Here is a 17,671-nt window from a genome sequence, read left to right on the forward strand (position 1 = left end):
CTCAAGAATGTTACCTTTTTGGAGAAAGGATCTTTACAAAGGTAATTACAGTGAGTAAAGTGTGGGCTTTAACCCAATTAGTTAGTATCCTTATAAAAAGGAGGAATTTGCTCACAGAAGTAGTCATATAGGGAGAATGCCATGTGAACATACTGATGATCATCTACAAGACAGAGAGGAACAGATCCTTCCCTCACAGCCTTCAGAAGGTACTAATCCTGTCGACACCTTGATCTTGGACTTCCAGCCTCTGACCTGTGAGACAATAAATTTCTGCTGTTTAAGTCACCCAGTTTGTGGTACTTTGTCACTGCAGCCCTAGCAAACTAATATAAGGGCAAAAAAAATACCAATTAAGTTTCCCTCACCAGTAGTGTCAACCTATGTGACACTACTTATGGCCCAATCAAAATGTTTAGGGAGTTCCCCTGTCTCGACTACCCATTTTTACTAAATTCTCCACTTCTCTCACTATCTTCTGACCTTTGATTTCTATGTCAGTCTTGAATTAGTTGATTCCCTCTGTACACCTCCTTCTTCTAGTTATTTAATTCAATTTTTCAAAAAAGGAGGATTAATTGTCATGAGCTTATCAAATCGGCCCAACAAGAAGCCCTTTAAACTTATTCTACACCACAGCATATTCTTTCTAAAGTTTTTCTTTCTCTATTAAATTCTTCAAGTAATAGTACCTAACAGGTAAATGATATTTTGATGAAGTTATTTTGACAAGGTGTTATTTTAAAGTAGCTAAAAATCAAACCATTAAATTTTTACCACCTACTTTTACTTTCAATTAATTTGTGAAACAAATATCACTCTATCTCCTCCCACAATCCTAGGAGATGGGATTGAAGAGAAGCCAAAGACAGTGAAGTTTGGGGGCATCTGTGTATACAGCCTCTTTGAACGGGCTGGAGTTTTGACAGAGCTGCTTTAGCTACTGACAAGCAAACTTCTGTCAGAATCAGAATGCTGCCTCCAAATACACAAGCTGCACCAGACTATGATTCATTTATTCATCATTATACATCTGTGTTCCTCAAATAAAAGTATGCAAATCTCCAACATATGATTTACTGTGCCAAGAGATGCTCAAGAGCAAAGCTAGACATGACATAGCTCCTTCAGGTGTCTATTTTAATCATATTTGAGAATAAAATAACTGTACCTATTATTGTCTTTATATTAAGATAAAAATGAATATGGCATGAAATAAAATGAAAATTACATAAACTTTTCAATTAAAACATGACATGAAGAAAAGCCTGCACCTCATTACTCCTCTCTTACTCCCTACCATCCATGTTTCTTCTTTTTTGTCTTTAGTGGTCCTTCAACAGAAATGTTTGAAAAGCACTGCCGTAAACAATTACATACCTCTCCAACACACACATGCATCTTCTTTCACATGTTTTCCACCTACTTAGGACTTAATCATTCATATGTATAAGTGTGTGTGTGTGATCTGCAATGATTTTTCCTAAATTATTTACTCTTATACATTTGCATATATTTGAGAGTTTCAAGTTTATCCCACTGAAAGATTAAAAGAAAAGAAATGAAAATACAACCTAAGAATGGGAGAAGATATTTGCAAATAACATAACTGATAAAGAGTTAGTGTCCAAAATATATAAAGAAAACTTACAAAACTCAACACCCAAAAATGAATAATCTAATTAAAACATGGGCAGAGGACATGAATAGACATTTTTCCAAAGAAGACATACAGATAACAGACACTTTAAAAGATGTTCAACATCACTGATCATTAGAGAAATACAAATCAAAACTACAATGAGATACCACCTCACCCCTGTCAGAAATACAACAATACAAGAAACAACATGTGTAGGCAAGGATGTGGAGAAAGGGGGATCCTCTTAAACTGTTGGGAATGCAAAATGGTGCAACCACTCTGGAAAACAGTATGGGGGTTCCTCAGAAAGTTAAAAATAAAACTACCCTATGATCCAGCAATGGCACTAAAAGGTTTTTACCCCAAAGAATACAAAAACCTTAATTCAAATGGATACATGCACCCCAATGTTTATAGCAGCATTATCTACAATAGTCAAACTATGGAAAGAGCCAAACCTCCATCAACTGATGAATGGAAAAAGAAAATGTGATATAGATTGATAGATAGATAGATAGATAGATAGATATGAATATATATATACATATATATATAGAATATATATACATATATATATATATATTAATATTACTTAGCCATAAAAAAGAATGAAATCTTGCAATCTGCACAACATGGATGGACCTGGAAAGTATTATGCTAAGCAAATAAAGTCAATCAAAGAGAGACAAATACCATGTGATTTCATTCATAGGTGGAATTTAAAAAACAAAACAAATGAACAGAGTGGGAAAAAAGAGAGAGCAGGGCAAAGCAAGAAACAGACCCTTAACTATAAAGAAGAAACTGTTACCAAAATATATAAAAAAACTTATAAACTCAACACCCAAAAATTAACAATCCCATTAAAACATGGGCAGAAGACATGAATAGATATTTTTCTAATAGTTAACAGAAGAGAGGTGAGTGGGGAGATGGGTAAATTAGTTGATGGGGATTAGGGAGTGCACTTGCTGTGATGAGCACTGGATTTTCTTTTCTTTTTTTTTTTTGATATAAAGAATAGAATTTATTGATTCATCACTTACATATAATACCCAGTGCCCATTCCAACAAGTGCACTCCTTAATATGCATCACCCATTTAGCTCATCCCCCGACTCCCCTCCCCTCCATCAACCTCAGTTTGTTCTCTGGAGTTAAGAGTCTCTTATAGTTTATCTCCCCCTTTATTTTTATCTCATTTTTCCTTCCCTTCACCTATGTTCATTTATTGGAGCACTGGATTTTCTACGAAAGTGTTGAATCACTATACTGTACATTTGAAACTATTATTACACTGTGTGTTAACTAACTGGAATTTAAATAAGAACTTTAAAAAAAAGCAATTAGAGCAAGTCAAAATTTACAAAGCATCATTAAGCTTAAAAAGCAGGTTGCAAGGGCCACCTGGCTGGCTCAGTCAGTGAAGTATGCAACTTTAGATCTTGAAGTTGTGAGTTTGAGCCCCATGCTGGATATAGAGATTACTTTAAAATAAAACCTTTAGGCAGAGGAGTTAAGATGGTGGAGTAGTAGGGGAACCCTATACTTTCCTCGTCCCTCAAACACATCCAGAAAAATATCAAATCATTGTGAACAGCCAAAAATCAATATGAGGACTGAGAGAACAAACTGCACATCCAGAGGGAGACAAATGGCCAGATGGTGGAAAGTAGTAGGAGCTTCAGAGTTGACTGGAAGAAGAACTGCAGATGCTGTGGAGAGAAAGAGCCCTGATCACAGAAAGAGGAGCAAGAGAGAAAGAGAGGAGAGGGAAAGAGTGAAAGCAGTGCACAGGGGATTGCACAAGAAAAACTCTTCCCCAAAAACGTTAGGCAAAGGAGAGGGGCTGACTATCGCAAGTTTTTATAAGCAGTAAAGCTCAAATTGTAGCTTTAGAAGTCTACACCATTGCTGGGGTTGTGTCTGGTGGGCTTAGTGGTGATGGGGCTGGGGTTGTGTCTGGTGGGCTTAGTGTGATGAAGGAGGGCAGATCCCAGGAAAGGACAGTGTGCTCTTAGGATCTCCTGGGTCACATGGGGAGAAACAGTTCACCTTCTTGGAGTGTATTTGGGAGAGGTGGCACTGTCTCTCAGGGAACAAAAAAGAAGGGGATGTCATTGAGTGGTCCTTTTAATTAGCATAAAAGCAGAGGCACTTAGTGAAAGGAGCTAACCTAGAAGCCAGCTTTACACTCCACTTTACTGCATACTCAGCCCCACACAGTCATGCAACTACTTTTCTGGGACAAACTGGCACTCTCCACAGTGTAGTGAGACACCCCCCCCCCCCAGAGAATTAGCTTGGGTCTAAGCCCTGCCTGGTCCCTAAAATTTGGAACTTTGAAACCCAGTCACACACCTGAAATAAAATACAGGAGCACTGTACCACCAAATAGCTGGATGGCTCAGACACAGAAAGGATGAAGGCAAGGTTCTGACAGAAGCCTGGGACAGACAGGGGAGATTGTTCACTCTTCTGTGAGGGCTTCCTGAATGGTGGTGGGTGCAAACTCCCCTCTCAGGGGATGAGACAGTGGGATGACACCATTTTCCCCTTGCCCATCAGCATAGACTTCAGTGATCAATAAAGCACCCCCAATGGAGGCTGGAGTGGCTTGCACCAAGCCCTATCACTGCACCCTGCAGGTGCATCTTTACAAGGGCAAGTCTGCCTGAGAACCAGTGCAGCAGGCTTCTCCCAGAGAAGATGAGCACAAACCCCCAACATGTACCAAGTCTACTGATCATAAAGTGCTGGTCCAGGGAAAATAGAATCTAGCCTTTTCTAACAAGCAGACCAAAACACACCTAGTTAGAATGCACCACACACTAGAACAGGTCCAAACACTCCAGGAAAGGAGAAGCTCTACAGAGTACTGATCTGAGGGAAAGAGCAGCCAAAACACAGTAGCTGGGTGAACACAGCATACACCATAAAATCTTCTTGAAGTGCCAGGCCCTGGACAGTGTATGACCTCTTCTTAATATGGCCATTACTCTCGGGAGCAGGAAACATAACAGGCTCTCCTAAATACACAGAAGACAGAGACCTGGACAAAATACCAAGACAGGGGAATCCATACAAACAAAAGAGAACTGGAAGATGTTGCAGCCAGGAATCTAATCAGAATAGATATAAGTAATAACTCCGAACCAGAATTTAAAACAACAATCATAAGGAAATGATCTGGGCTTGAGAAAATCATAGAAGACACTAAAGAATCCCTTTCTGTGGAGATAAGAGACCTAAAAACTAGTTAGTCCTAAACAAAAAAAAAAAAAAAAATGCTATTAACTGAGATCCAAAACTGACTAGTTGCAATGACAATGACGATGGACAAAGCAGACGAACAAATCAGAGATACAGAAGATAAAATTATGGAAAATAATGAAGCTGAAAAGAAGAGGGAAAGAAAAGTATTAGATAATGAGTGTAGACTGAGGGAACTCAGGGACTCCATAAAGCATAATAACATTTATGTCAACAGAGTCCCAGTAGAAGAGAGGGGGGAAGGGGCAGAGGTTTATTTAAGCAGATTATAGCTAAAAACTTCCCTAATCTGGGGAAGAAAACAGTCATCCACAATCAGGAAGTACAGAGAATTCCCATCAAATTCGACAAAAGCCAGCCAACACTAAGACATATCATAGTACAAATTGCAAAATAAAGAGCAAAGGAAAGAATCCTGAAAGTAGCAAGGGAAAATAAATCCTTAACCTACAAGGGAGGATAAATCAGGTCAGCAGCAGATCTCTCTACAAAAACCTGGCAGGTCAGAAGGCAAGTAGCATGATATATTGAACACGATGAAGAGAAAAAATATGCAGCCAAGAATATTTTATCCAACAAGGCTGTCATTCGGAACAGAAGGAGAGGTAAAGACTTTCCCAGATAAAAACTAAAGGGGTTTGTGACCACTAAACCAGCCCTACAAGAAATATTAAAAGGAACTCTTTAAATGGGAAAGACCAAAAGCAACAAAGACTGGAAAGGAACACAGAAAATCTCTCAGAAACAGCAACTCTACAGGTAATACAATGACACTAAATTCTTATCTACCAATAATTACTCTGATTATACATGGACTAAATTCTCGCATCGAAAGATACAGGGTATCAGAATTGATTTAAAAAAATGAGACTCATTTTAGACCTAAAGACACCTCCATATTGAAAGTGAGGGGATGGAGAACGATCTATCATGCTAAGGGACATCAAAAGAAAGCCACAGCTATATAAGACAAACTAGATTTTAAACCAAAGACTGTAACAAGAGATGAAAAAGGGTATTATATCATAAGTAAGGGGTCTATCCAACAAGAAAATCTAACAATTGTAAATATTTATGCCCCCAATTTGAAATAACTCAAATAGATAAATCAATTAATAACAAACATAAAGAAACTCATTGATAATAATACAATAATAGCAGGGGGCTTTCACACCCCACTTACAGCAATGGATAGATCATCTAAGCAGAAAATCAACAAGAAAACAATGGCTTTGAATGACACACTGGACCAAATGGACTTAACAGACACGTTCAGAATATTCATCCTAAAGCAACAGAATACACATTTTTTTCAAGGGCACATGGAACATTCTCCAGAATAGATCACACACTGGGTCATAAATCAGACCTCAACAAGTACAAAAAGATTGAGATCATACCATGCATAATTTCAGACCACAATACTATGAAACTTGAAGTCAGCCACAAGAAAAAATTTGGAAAACCCACAAATACATGGAGGTTAAAGAACATTCTTACTAAATAATGAATGGGTTAACCAGGAAATTAAAGAAGAAAATTTAAAATATAGGGAAGAAAATAAAAATGACAACATGACAGTCTAAAACCTCTGAGATACAGCAAAAGTGGTCATAAGAGGGAAGTACATAGCAATACATGTCTACCTGATAAGGAAGAAAAGTTTCAAATACACAACCTAACCTTACACCTAAAGGAGCTAGAAAAGGAATAGCAAATAAAGCCTAAAGCCTGCAGAAGAAGGGAAATAATAAAGATTAGAGCAGAAATAAACAATATAGAAACAGACAAATAACAAAAAACAAACAAACAAAAAAACAGTAGAACAGATCAACAACACTAAGAGCTGGTTCTTTGAAAGAATTAATAAAGTTGATAAACCCCTAGCCAGACTTATCAAAAAGAAAAGAGAAGACCCAAATAAATAAAAGCATAAATGAAAGAGGAGAGATCGTAACTAACACCACAGAAACACCAACAATTATAAGAGAATATTATGAAAAATTATATGCCAACAAACTGAGCAATCTGGAAGAAAGGGACAAATTCCTAGAAACTCACAAACTACCAAAACTGAAACAGGAAGAAGTAGAAAATTTCAACAGATCCATAAACACGAAATTGAATCAAAAATCCCCCAACAAAAAATGACCAGAGCCATATGTCTTTCCAGGGTAATTCTACCAGACATTTAAAGAAGAGTTAAAACATATCTTCTCAAATTGTTCCAAAAAATAGAAATGGAAGGAAAACTTCCAAACTCATTCTACAAGGCCAGCATTACCTTGATTCTAAAACCAGACAAAGACCCCACTAAAAAGTAGAATTACAGGCCAATACCCCTAATGAACATGGATGCAAAAATTCTCAACAAGATACTAGCAAGTCTAATCTAACAATACTTTAAAGAATTATTCACTATCAAGTGGGATTTATTCCTGGGTTACAGGGTGGTTCAATATTTGCAAATCAATCAGTGTGACATACAGTAACATAAGAAAGGATAAGAACCTCTCAGTTAGGTGCAGAAAAAGAATCTGACAAAATACAGCACTCATTCTTGACAAAAAACCCGAACAAAGTAGGGCTAGAGGGAACATACATCAACAGCCACATATGAAAGACTCACAACTATTATCATCCTCAATGGGGAAAAACTTAAAGCTTTTCCTCTATGGTCATGAGTAAGACTGGATGTCCATTCTCACCATTGTTACTTAACACAGTACTGGAAATCCTAGCCTCAACAATCAGACAACAAAAAGAAATAAAAGGCATCCAAACTGGCAAGGAAGAAGTCAAACTTTCACTCTTGGCAGTTGGCATGATACTCTATATAGAATACTCAAAAGACTTTACCAAAATATTGCCAGAACAAAGTCATAGTCATACTACCCAAAGCAATCTACACATTTAACGTACTCCCTATCAAAATACCATCAGCATTTCACAGAGCTAGAAAAAACAATCCTAAAATTTGTATGGAACCACAAAAGACCCTGAATAGCCAAAGCAATCCTGAAAAAGAAAACCAAAGTTGGAGGCATTACAATTCTGGACTTCAAGCTATATTACAAAGCTGTAGTCATCAAGATAGTATAGTACTGGCACAAAGCAGACACATAGATCAATGGAACATACTAGAAAACCAAGCAATGGACCCACAACTATATGGTCAACTAATCTTCAACAAAGCAGGAAAGAATATCTAATGGAAAAGACAATCTCTTCAACAAATGTTGAGAAAACTGGACAGTAACAAATAGAATGAAACTGGACCACTTCCTTACACCATACACAAAAATTAGTTCAGAATAGATGAAATACCTATATGTGATATAGGAAACCATCAAAATCCTAGAGAGGCACAGGCAGCAACCTCTTTGTCCTTGGCCTAGCAAGTTCTTACTAGACATATCTCTGGAGGCAAGGGAAATAAAAGCAAAAATGAATTATTGGGACTTCATGAAGATAAAAAGCTTCTTTTGTACGGCAAAGGAAACAATCAACAAAAGTAAAGGCAGTCTTTGGAATGGGAGAAAATATTTGCAAATGACATATCTGACAAAGGGTCAGTATCCAAAATCTATAAAAAATGTATCAAACTCAACACCCAAAAAACAAAGAACCCAGTTAAGAAATGGGCAAAAGACATGAACAGACATTTTTCCAAACAAGACATTAAGATGGCTAACAGACAAATGAAAAGATGCTCAACATCATTCATCATCAGGGAAATACAAATGAAAACCACAATGAGATACCACCCACACCTGTCAGAATTACTAAAATTAACAACACCAGAAACAACAGGTGTTGGTGAGGATGTGGAGAAATGGGAACCCTCTTATAGTGTTAGTGGGAATGCAAACTGGTGCAGCCACTGTGGAAAACAGTATGCAGTTTCCTCAAAAAGTTAAAAATAGATTTACCCCACGACCCAGTGATGGCAGTACCAGTACATTTTTTAATATGTAAAAAAAATCGAAGAGATACTTCATAAAGCAAGACATAGAGATGGTCAATAAACACACAAAAAGTTCCTCAACATCATTAGTAATCAGAGAAATGCAAAAAAAAAAAAAAAACAAAAACAAAAACAAAAACATAATGTACTAATGTTTCAATCTCGCTTGAGAGGTTAAAACAAAAAGACTAATAATACTAAAGATGACAAGGATATGGAACTCCATTCATTGCTGGTAAGATTGTAAAATTGTATAATCAACTGTTTGACAATTTCTTATAAAATCTTATGATGCAGGAATCCCGTTCCTAGGTATTTACCTAAGGGATATTAAAACATACATTACAAAATGACTTTTACATCCCTATTTATAATAGCCAAAATTGGGAACAGTGCAAACGTTTATCATCAAAAGAGCTGACAGTGGTATATACTTATACAATGGAATACTACTGAGCAGTTTAAATGAATGAACAACTTAAACACACAATTTGGATGAATCTTAAAAACATGCTGAGCCAAAGAAGCCAAACCCAAGAAAGTATATACTCTATGATTCAACTCTTATGAAGTCTAAGAACATGCAAAACCAATCCCTGCTGTTTCTAATGTGTGGAGGAGAGGGGTGGAGGAAGAATGACTAGAAGGGTCACATGGGAACCTTCTAGGTTATGGAAATGTTCTACATAATGATTTGGGTGGTGACTGCACAGTTTTGTACAATAATCAAAACCTTTTGAACCTCTGCTTTAAAAACTAAATAAAAATAGAAAAAATCTGTAAACAATAAATTGAGAAATTATTCACACTCAAAGAATTTATGAGCAAAGGATTGGGTATTCTTTTTTCTGGCCCACTTTTTGGTCCATTCTTAACATTGATAGCTATGTTCATCAGATATGCATTTGTGTCTATATTTCTCCAAATTCAAGCACTAATATTTAAACTAGATTAAATGACCCCAGTGCATTCAGACACACCACACTTAGAAATACCCTTTTCTGACAGAATTATGAAGTGCTTTTTGACATGTTTTTTTAATTAAAAGAAAACGTATGTCTTCAATTACCAGTACTATAAGCTTTCAAAATTGTGGGAGTAATCCAAACTACTTCCTTCAAAGACAACTGAATTAAACATACTCACAGAGGAAGCATAGATTAGGATCATTATTTGTATTTCTTTTAAGAGACCAGAAGAACAGAAGGGGTTACAATCTTGTCATTCTATGCAAGTCTTCTGTTCTAATATATCAAAAACTTGATAAACCAAGGTCATGAAGGACAGCTGAATAGGAATCAAAGTAAACAGTGTACCTTGTGGCCAACAGAGCCTGCCAATATGAGATTAGAACTCTCCATCCTAGCAAGAAAACGTTTTGGAAAGTTCCTTACAACACTTTATGACTCACAGATATTCCCAGAGGTTCCTGTTTCCATCCTGCAGTAGACAGTGTTTGAAGACGTGCAGTTCTCATCAACTGTTGTTCTTAGGCAACTTGGCTGAATGGTCTGTTTAAAAAACATTTGTTGGAAAGATGATATGTTTGGATGTTTTAATTTTTTTAACCAAAATTCCAGATTTTAAATCTAGTTTAACTCTTAATTCAACATTGACTTAAAGAATAGCCTAAGAAGAATTACTATGTTACATAATATGTATTACGAACTCAGCAATTTTCCCACTTGAAAACTCCCAAACCAGGGGGCACATATTGTTGGCACAGTCCCCCTTGCATATCTTTCCAAACTGCCTCCAGATCCCTGGCTCTGTATTCAATAGTTCTGGCTCTGATCTTGGCCACCCAGTTCAGTACCTCACCTTGGCTTCTGCTTTGACCAACACTGCCAAAACACCTCCCAGCCCACCAGGACTTGATTCCTGGCTATTCTCCACTTTTGTCTAATCCCAGTTCTCTCTTTCCACTCTAAATATTGAATATCATTCCTGGGGTACATTTTCTCTTCATATTCATCTAGCCCTATTCCACTCTACTTACAGACAGAACTCCAAGGCCTATCCTCCACTCCTAGACAGTTCCCCTACTCTTTCCTTTTCTACTCCCTAAAGTCCTGAATAATAAACCACCTGGTTCTTAACAGTTCCCATCATCTACATATGATGTTATTTGTTTTCCTGAAAATAACTATAAAGATACAGACATGAGAGAAAATATAATATTATAAAATATTTTGGCATCTTCCCAATAAAAGTTATTTAATAGAAATGTAAATGGAAGAACTGATCTCTTTTGACTCCTTAAATGACTCATTACTGCTCTATTCCCTAGCCCAGTGCTCCATCTCTCTTATACTCCTGTCATTTCCCTCACACACGCTTTCTTTGGCAAAGTCATTCCTCTCCCAGATTCCACACCCAACCCTGTCTTGATTCTGTAATGGCTCAGACTCTCCACAGATGCAGTAAACTGGGTCCAGCCCAGACGCATGTTTAGTTTGACTTACACAGCATTTAATTTTTTTTCAGTTAGTTGACAATATTTAAAAATTGGAAGAATAAGCCTAAAAGTAGAGATTTCCAAAAAAAATTAAAATGGAATATTGAAGAGATATTTGCACTCCCAAGTTCATTGCACCATTATTTACAATAGCCAAGATAAGGAAACAACCTAGGTTTCCATCAACAGATGAGTGGATAAAGATGTGAGATATAGATAGATATAGATGATACAGATATAGAGATAGAAACAAAGATACATCTACACATACACACACACATACACACACACACACACACACACACACACCATGGAATATTATTCAGCCATGAGAAAGAAGTAAATCCTGCCATTTGTGACAACACAGATGGACCTTGGGGACATTATGCTAAGTGAAATAAGCCAGACAGAGAAGGACGAATACTGCATCACTTATATGTAAAATCCAGGGGTGGGGGATTCAAATTCATAGAAACAGAGACTAGAAAATTTGTTGCCAGATAAAACATAGTGATTAAAGTTGATAACACTTGTACAATTGAAATTTGCAAATAGATTTGAAGTTAAAAGTTCTCACCAAAAAAAGATAAATACATGAAGCAATGGTATGTTAATTAACTAGATGGGGAGAGGATCTTTTCACAACATATATGTATATCAATTCACCACAATGTACACTTTAAATATCTAACAATTGTCCATGCCAATCTTATCCCAATAAAGTTGAAAATTTTTAAAATTAGGTGTTGTTTGTTCAAGTTCAAGGGTCAGAAAACTATAGTTTCAAATTTGTGCTCATACATAAAGTTTTATTACATGAGCATTTTTCATTTGTTTATGTCTTATTTATGGCTACTTCTGTGCTACAACAGCAGAGTTGAGTGATCGGACCGAGACCATGTGGCCAATAATACTTCAAATACCAAAGCCAAAAATATTTAGTCTGCCCCTTTACAGAAACCATTTGCAAACCTCTGTTCAAGATGGTTCTCACCACTGGATGCTCCACCCACAGAAATTCTAATATTATTAGTCTGCAGTGGGTGCTGGTGACTGATACCCAGGGATTCTGATGTCATTGTTCTGCAGTAGGTACTGACATTGGTATTTTCAAACTCCCAGACAATTCTGATTTGCATACAGGTTTGTGAACCCCTTGTTTAGTTAATCTAGATACCTTCAACAGTCTATTATTCTTGTCTCTTTCTCTGGGAGTACATATTTCCTCTGTTTAAATAGAAAAAGACTATCTTCTATCCACCTTCACAAGTGTTCTGAACAATCCAAAACAGCCCTTTGTATCATCAGAAATACATCTTGTAGATAATAGCTTAGTGCTTTTTAAAATACATAATATTATCCTCAGTTTGAAGGTGGAGAAATTGAAACTCAAAAATGTGAAGAGCCTTTCCTAATTTCTTTTCTTTTAATTATTTTTAGTAATCTCTACACCCAACATGGGGCTCAAACTCACAAAGCTGAGATCAAGAGTCACATACTCCTTGGACTGAATGAGCCAGGTACCCCGTAGTTTAGTGTTTTTTAAAAACAGATTTGGGCTACAGCACAGACCTATCAAATAAAAGCCTCCAAGAGGCAATAATTTTTAAAGCTCCCCAGATGATTCTGATAAGTAAGTAGACTTGAGAGCAACTACTCAGTTTTGAAGAGGTCATTCATATAGCTACATTCATTGGAAGCTTAACTAGGGTTAGAATGTCCATAATAGCCTTCATTCTTCAGGGTGTCTCTGTGACGTCTGATCATTCAGATGTCTAACTTGAATATCTTTAAAGCATGGCAATTAGGATGCAAAAGGTAAAGACAAGAAAGCTGCAAGCCCCTTGGGGCCTGCACTAAGAAATCTCAGAATGTTACTTCTGCCAAACTGTTGGCTAAAGCAAGTCAAAAGTCCAGTGCACATTCAAGAAGAGGGGAAAGAGCCTCCCTCTCTTTATGTGAGAAGCAGCATACATGTACAGGAAGATGAGATATTGATGCCATTCATCTTTGGAGACTACCAAAAGAAATTAGTAAGGGAGAAAAGCAAAGCAATGGTAACAGTCAAGCATTAGGATTGTGGTCTGAGTAAAAGAAAAGTATAAACAAGAAAAGAAGTGTGAACAATGGAGTATCAGGCAGGAATGTTTCTCAAAGAAATATTTTAACTAAGGGAGCTGTTTTAAATAAGTCATGTAAACTGAGATATTTGAAATGAGGTTGTTGGGCTTTCAAAAAAATTTAACTATATGAAGAAAGTGAACAACAAGTGAAGCATTCCAAATAGGGGTAAGATTTGAAATACAGAGATATGGAACATGATAAGAACAAAAGCTGCAAGTGCTTTGGTATGGATGGAACAAAGCTATTTGTGGATGGAGTGGCTTTCCAGCAAACAGATGTACAGTGGAGATTATGAAAGAGGTCTAGGTTAGAGACACGGATTTGGGAATCTTGAGATTCCCAGAAATGATCGTAGAAGGTCAGAAAGTGAGACAAAATAGGGTCATGTGGGGGAGAAAATACAATGAGAAGGGCACAAGACCAAGAACAGAGATCTGGAGGTCACCGATATCTGAGATCCTACGTAGGAGATGCGAGAACTAGCAATAGGAAACGGAGAACAACTTAGTAGAGAAATATCTAGGAAGAAAGGGAGAGTTTTCAGGAAGGATAGTGGTGGTCAACAACGTCAATTGCAACAGAAAGTGGGTCAAGACAAAAGCAGGAAAGTGTTTATTGGATTGGGTGATATGTAGGTCATTGGCGAATTCAAAGACTGTTTCAACAGAAAAGGAGCAGAACCTACATTGTAGGGGGTTTAATAGAAAAGAATTGAGGAAGTAGAATAAGTTAATGTAGCCCAATTTATGCAAGCACTGCTGTGAACAGAAAGAGGGGATGTTGACAGATCTAAAACAGTCAAAATGATATTTATACCCTGACACATGTACATTAGTACATATTAATAAGTGTACATTAATACATATTAATAATAGCACACATTAAGTAGTACATATTCACTGAATGTGAATGAATGAATAAACATGTAGTATAAAGAAGTAATTGACTTTCATAGAAAGCAACAACTTCTTTAATTATCTCTTCCAAATTAAAGTTCTCAGCATGGCACATTAATGTAACTATGATTAGTCCAAAGAAACCCTGGATTATTACATTATTTATGTTCATTGCTTACCAAATGCTAACAAATCCTGGCACTGGATATATGTTAAATCATGAGCAACTAAAGGCAGCTTGAGGCAAAAGAAAGAAAACTAGATTGAGTTCTGCTTTAGGTTTCTAACAATTCACTTGTATGAACTTAAGGAAGCCCCTTCATCTCTCCAAGGCCTTGGTTTGCTTTCTGTAAAATGAAGTATAAATTAGATCACGGATAGAAAACAGGCATCAAGTGATTTTAGTAATTGTAAAACCTAACTAGAACCCTGTAGGCAAAAATTTTGAGATGAGAAATTACTATCAATGTTCACATCAGTTTTTGCTTTGATCCTATCAAGTATATACACATTTCACAAAACATATTCCATATCAAGTAGTCAAAATCATCACATACATATCTCATGCTGAAGACTCAAATCAGGGAAGCATTTTTTAAATATAAATCAGAAACACAATGCAATGGGATGGTTGGGTGGCTCAGTCAGTTAAGCAACCAGCTCAGGTCATTATCTCACAGTTCCTGAGACCAAGCCCAGTGTTAGTCTCTGCACTAACAGCGTGAAGCCAGCCTGGCATTCTCTCTCTCTCCCTCTCTCTCTGCCCCTTCCCACTTGCACGCTCACTCTCACTCTCAAAATAAATAAATAAACTTTAAAGTCAGGGGCACTGGGTGGCTACAGTCAGTTAAGCATCCGACTTCAGCTCAGGTCAGGATTTCACGGTTTGTGAGTTGAAACCCCACATCAGGCTCTGTGCTGACATCTCAGAGCCTGGAGCCTGCTTCCAATTCTGTCTCTCTCTCTCTGTCTCTCTGTCTCTCTGTCTCTCTGTCTCTCTCTCTCTCTCTGCCCTTCCCCTGCTTGTTTCTGTTTTTTGTTTCTCTCTCTCTCTCTCTCTCTCTCTCTCTCTCTCTCATAAATAAATAAATAAATAAATAGTAAAAAAAAAAAAAAGAAACAATGCAATGAATTTGCTACTTGCTTTTTTCCTACTTTTCACATTAAATATAATTTGAAATATATATGACTAGAGAGAGAGAAGAGAGAGAGATTTTACAAGTTAAGAAAATAGAAACCCACACTTAACAGAGGGAACTTATTGGAGGGAATTGGTTCTGCAGGTGTTAAGATGGCTGCATATGCAAAAATAGGACACTCATTAAACAGCCACAATGCCTGAGGTTAAAGTACCAAAGGGAAAAGATGGAGAAAACCAGAACCTAGAAGCTACAAGATCAAGGCCCCAGAGTGGATGCTTTAAAAAAGGGACTTGGGCTGGCTGTTGCTGGAACTTCTAAGGGAACACAATGAGACTTGTTCTGGAAGTGCCAAAAAGCATCTGGAGGCTGGAGTCACTTCCATAGCTGGGGCCACCAGCAGAATCTCAGGAGAACTGCCATTTTGGAATTGAGGCCAAGAAGAATGGTAGAAATTTTAAAACCGTAAAAGTCTATACCCTCTCTCATTATATAGAAAGCCCACTCTCCAATACCTTCCAGACCCACTCTAAAACCTCCAAGAATCTGGCAAGAAAATCTGATGAATGAAATTTGCAGGGTCCTAGTACCACAGAATAGAGTCAAAAAGGAGGACCTGAAACTGAGAGACAATAGGCAGACAACTGGCACAAATTATTTACTCAGAAAAGTGAAAGTTGACTGCATCATAGTTAATAGCAAAAAAATTAATGTTGAAGAAAGTACCTTAGAGAATGTAAGAATTCCGGAAATTTATACATGAACTCAGGAAATCTATACATGAATAAATAAGCCTGTCCTTGCACAAAAAAAAGAAAGCTGTTCCATGCTTAGGAAATGACACACAGAAAGAGGAAAGAAACAAAGACAATTTGAGCCTCGAGGAAAAGATCCCTATTTTAAAAAGGCAAATGACATTAGAATGAGAATCATAATCATAATATTAAAAGTTCTATGTAGTTAAATTGGGCCCCAGGGGTAAGAAATTGGCCCTCACATTACTGCTACAGACCATCGTGAAATGTCCCACAAGACACTGCTGCCTAACACCTAGGATTCTGGGGCTCATAGGCTCAGAGCAAACACTGCTCAAGTGCCCTAAAGTTAAGATGGACCAACAGTGACATCTGCTGCCATGGGCTTATTTTTAAAAGGGCCAATTTCAACATTTTAAAATTAAGTCTCCTGCCAAACCACTGGACTTCTGCTGCGATGAGTCAGCACTTCTGGAACTCCTGTTTGTCCTCTGTGCTATTAGAAGATTTTCTAAGTGAATGCAGAACATGGGAAAATGAGAGAATATTTGAAAATGTAACTAAAACAAACAAAAAACAGTGGGGGTGGAGGCATAAGTGATGAGAAAAGAGACTTTGCGTTGTCTTTTCTCATCCTGTTTTTCCTTTGGCTAAGGAAGTCCAAATTAATTTTGTAGTTGTTAGCAAGCATGAGCATGTTCTCAGTAAAAAGGATTAATTTAACTGCTGCCAGCTTCAGAGGATTCAAACCCAAAATTTCAGCATAATATAACAGACCAGAAAAAAAAAAAAAGTCAAATGATCAAAGAAGATGTGGAAAATGTTTAGAGTTAGTCTTCCTTAGGAAACTTCTTCTATTTATCTAATTGTTTACCTTGATTATACCTCCTTCAACATCTGCTGACCCTCGGGCTTCTTTTCTGAAAGCCAATAGAACAGAAGGTTTGAATCAAACACCATGGCTTTTAAAAAAATTCATATAATCACCAGTGTAAAGTGGTCAGTAGGGTTCATTTATATAAACCAGTAGATACCAATTCAAAAAAAATCATGGGTTAATTTATTTGCTTGAGAAAAAATGGCAAGTGATAATGAGTCTCGGCTCTGGTTATTATGAAAGAAGGTGCACAAGTCTGACCAATATTGCAATGAAAGAGATCTGAATTAACAGTTCTGACTTTAGTACAGGTTCTGACCACTCACTAAATGCATACCGCCTTGAGGAAATCATGTAACTTCTCTAGGCCTCAGGTTTCTCTCCTATAATATGAAAGGATTGGACTCTATGAGGGATGACAAAACAGTTTCAACTCATTTTTCTTCTTTGGTTACCTGGCATTGGCTACTTATAAGTAATCCTAGAGCTGCACGCAGAAACAATGGAAAAGTTACTGACCCATTAGCAGGGCCACATGGAG

The 17,671-nt window shown here is 37.1% G+C and overlaps 1 long non-coding RNA gene across 1 annotated transcript in view; it reads right to left on the reverse strand.

Annotated features, from left to right (window-relative positions):
* LOC116738235 overlaps window positions 1-17,174 on the reverse strand; it is a 95,213-nt gene extending 78,039 nt beyond the window's left edge. Inside the window, exons 1-2 of the long non-coding RNA XR_004343935.1 lie at window positions 17,128-17,174; window positions 10,293-10,392 (exon numbers count right to left, since the gene is read on the reverse strand). This is a non-coding gene — a long non-coding RNA (uncharacterized LOC116738235). The remainder of the gene's footprint in view (window positions 1-10,292; window positions 10,393-17,127) is intronic.
* Between the last annotated feature and the right edge of the window lie 497 nt (window positions 17,175-17,671).

The sequence above is a fragment of the Lynx canadensis genome, chromosome C1, assembly GCF_007474595.2.
Source record: "Lynx canadensis isolate LIC74 chromosome C1, mLynCan4.pri.v2, whole genome shotgun sequence".
In the NCBI taxonomy this organism is placed as follows: domain Eukaryota; kingdom Metazoa; phylum Chordata; class Mammalia; order Carnivora; family Felidae; genus Lynx; species Lynx canadensis.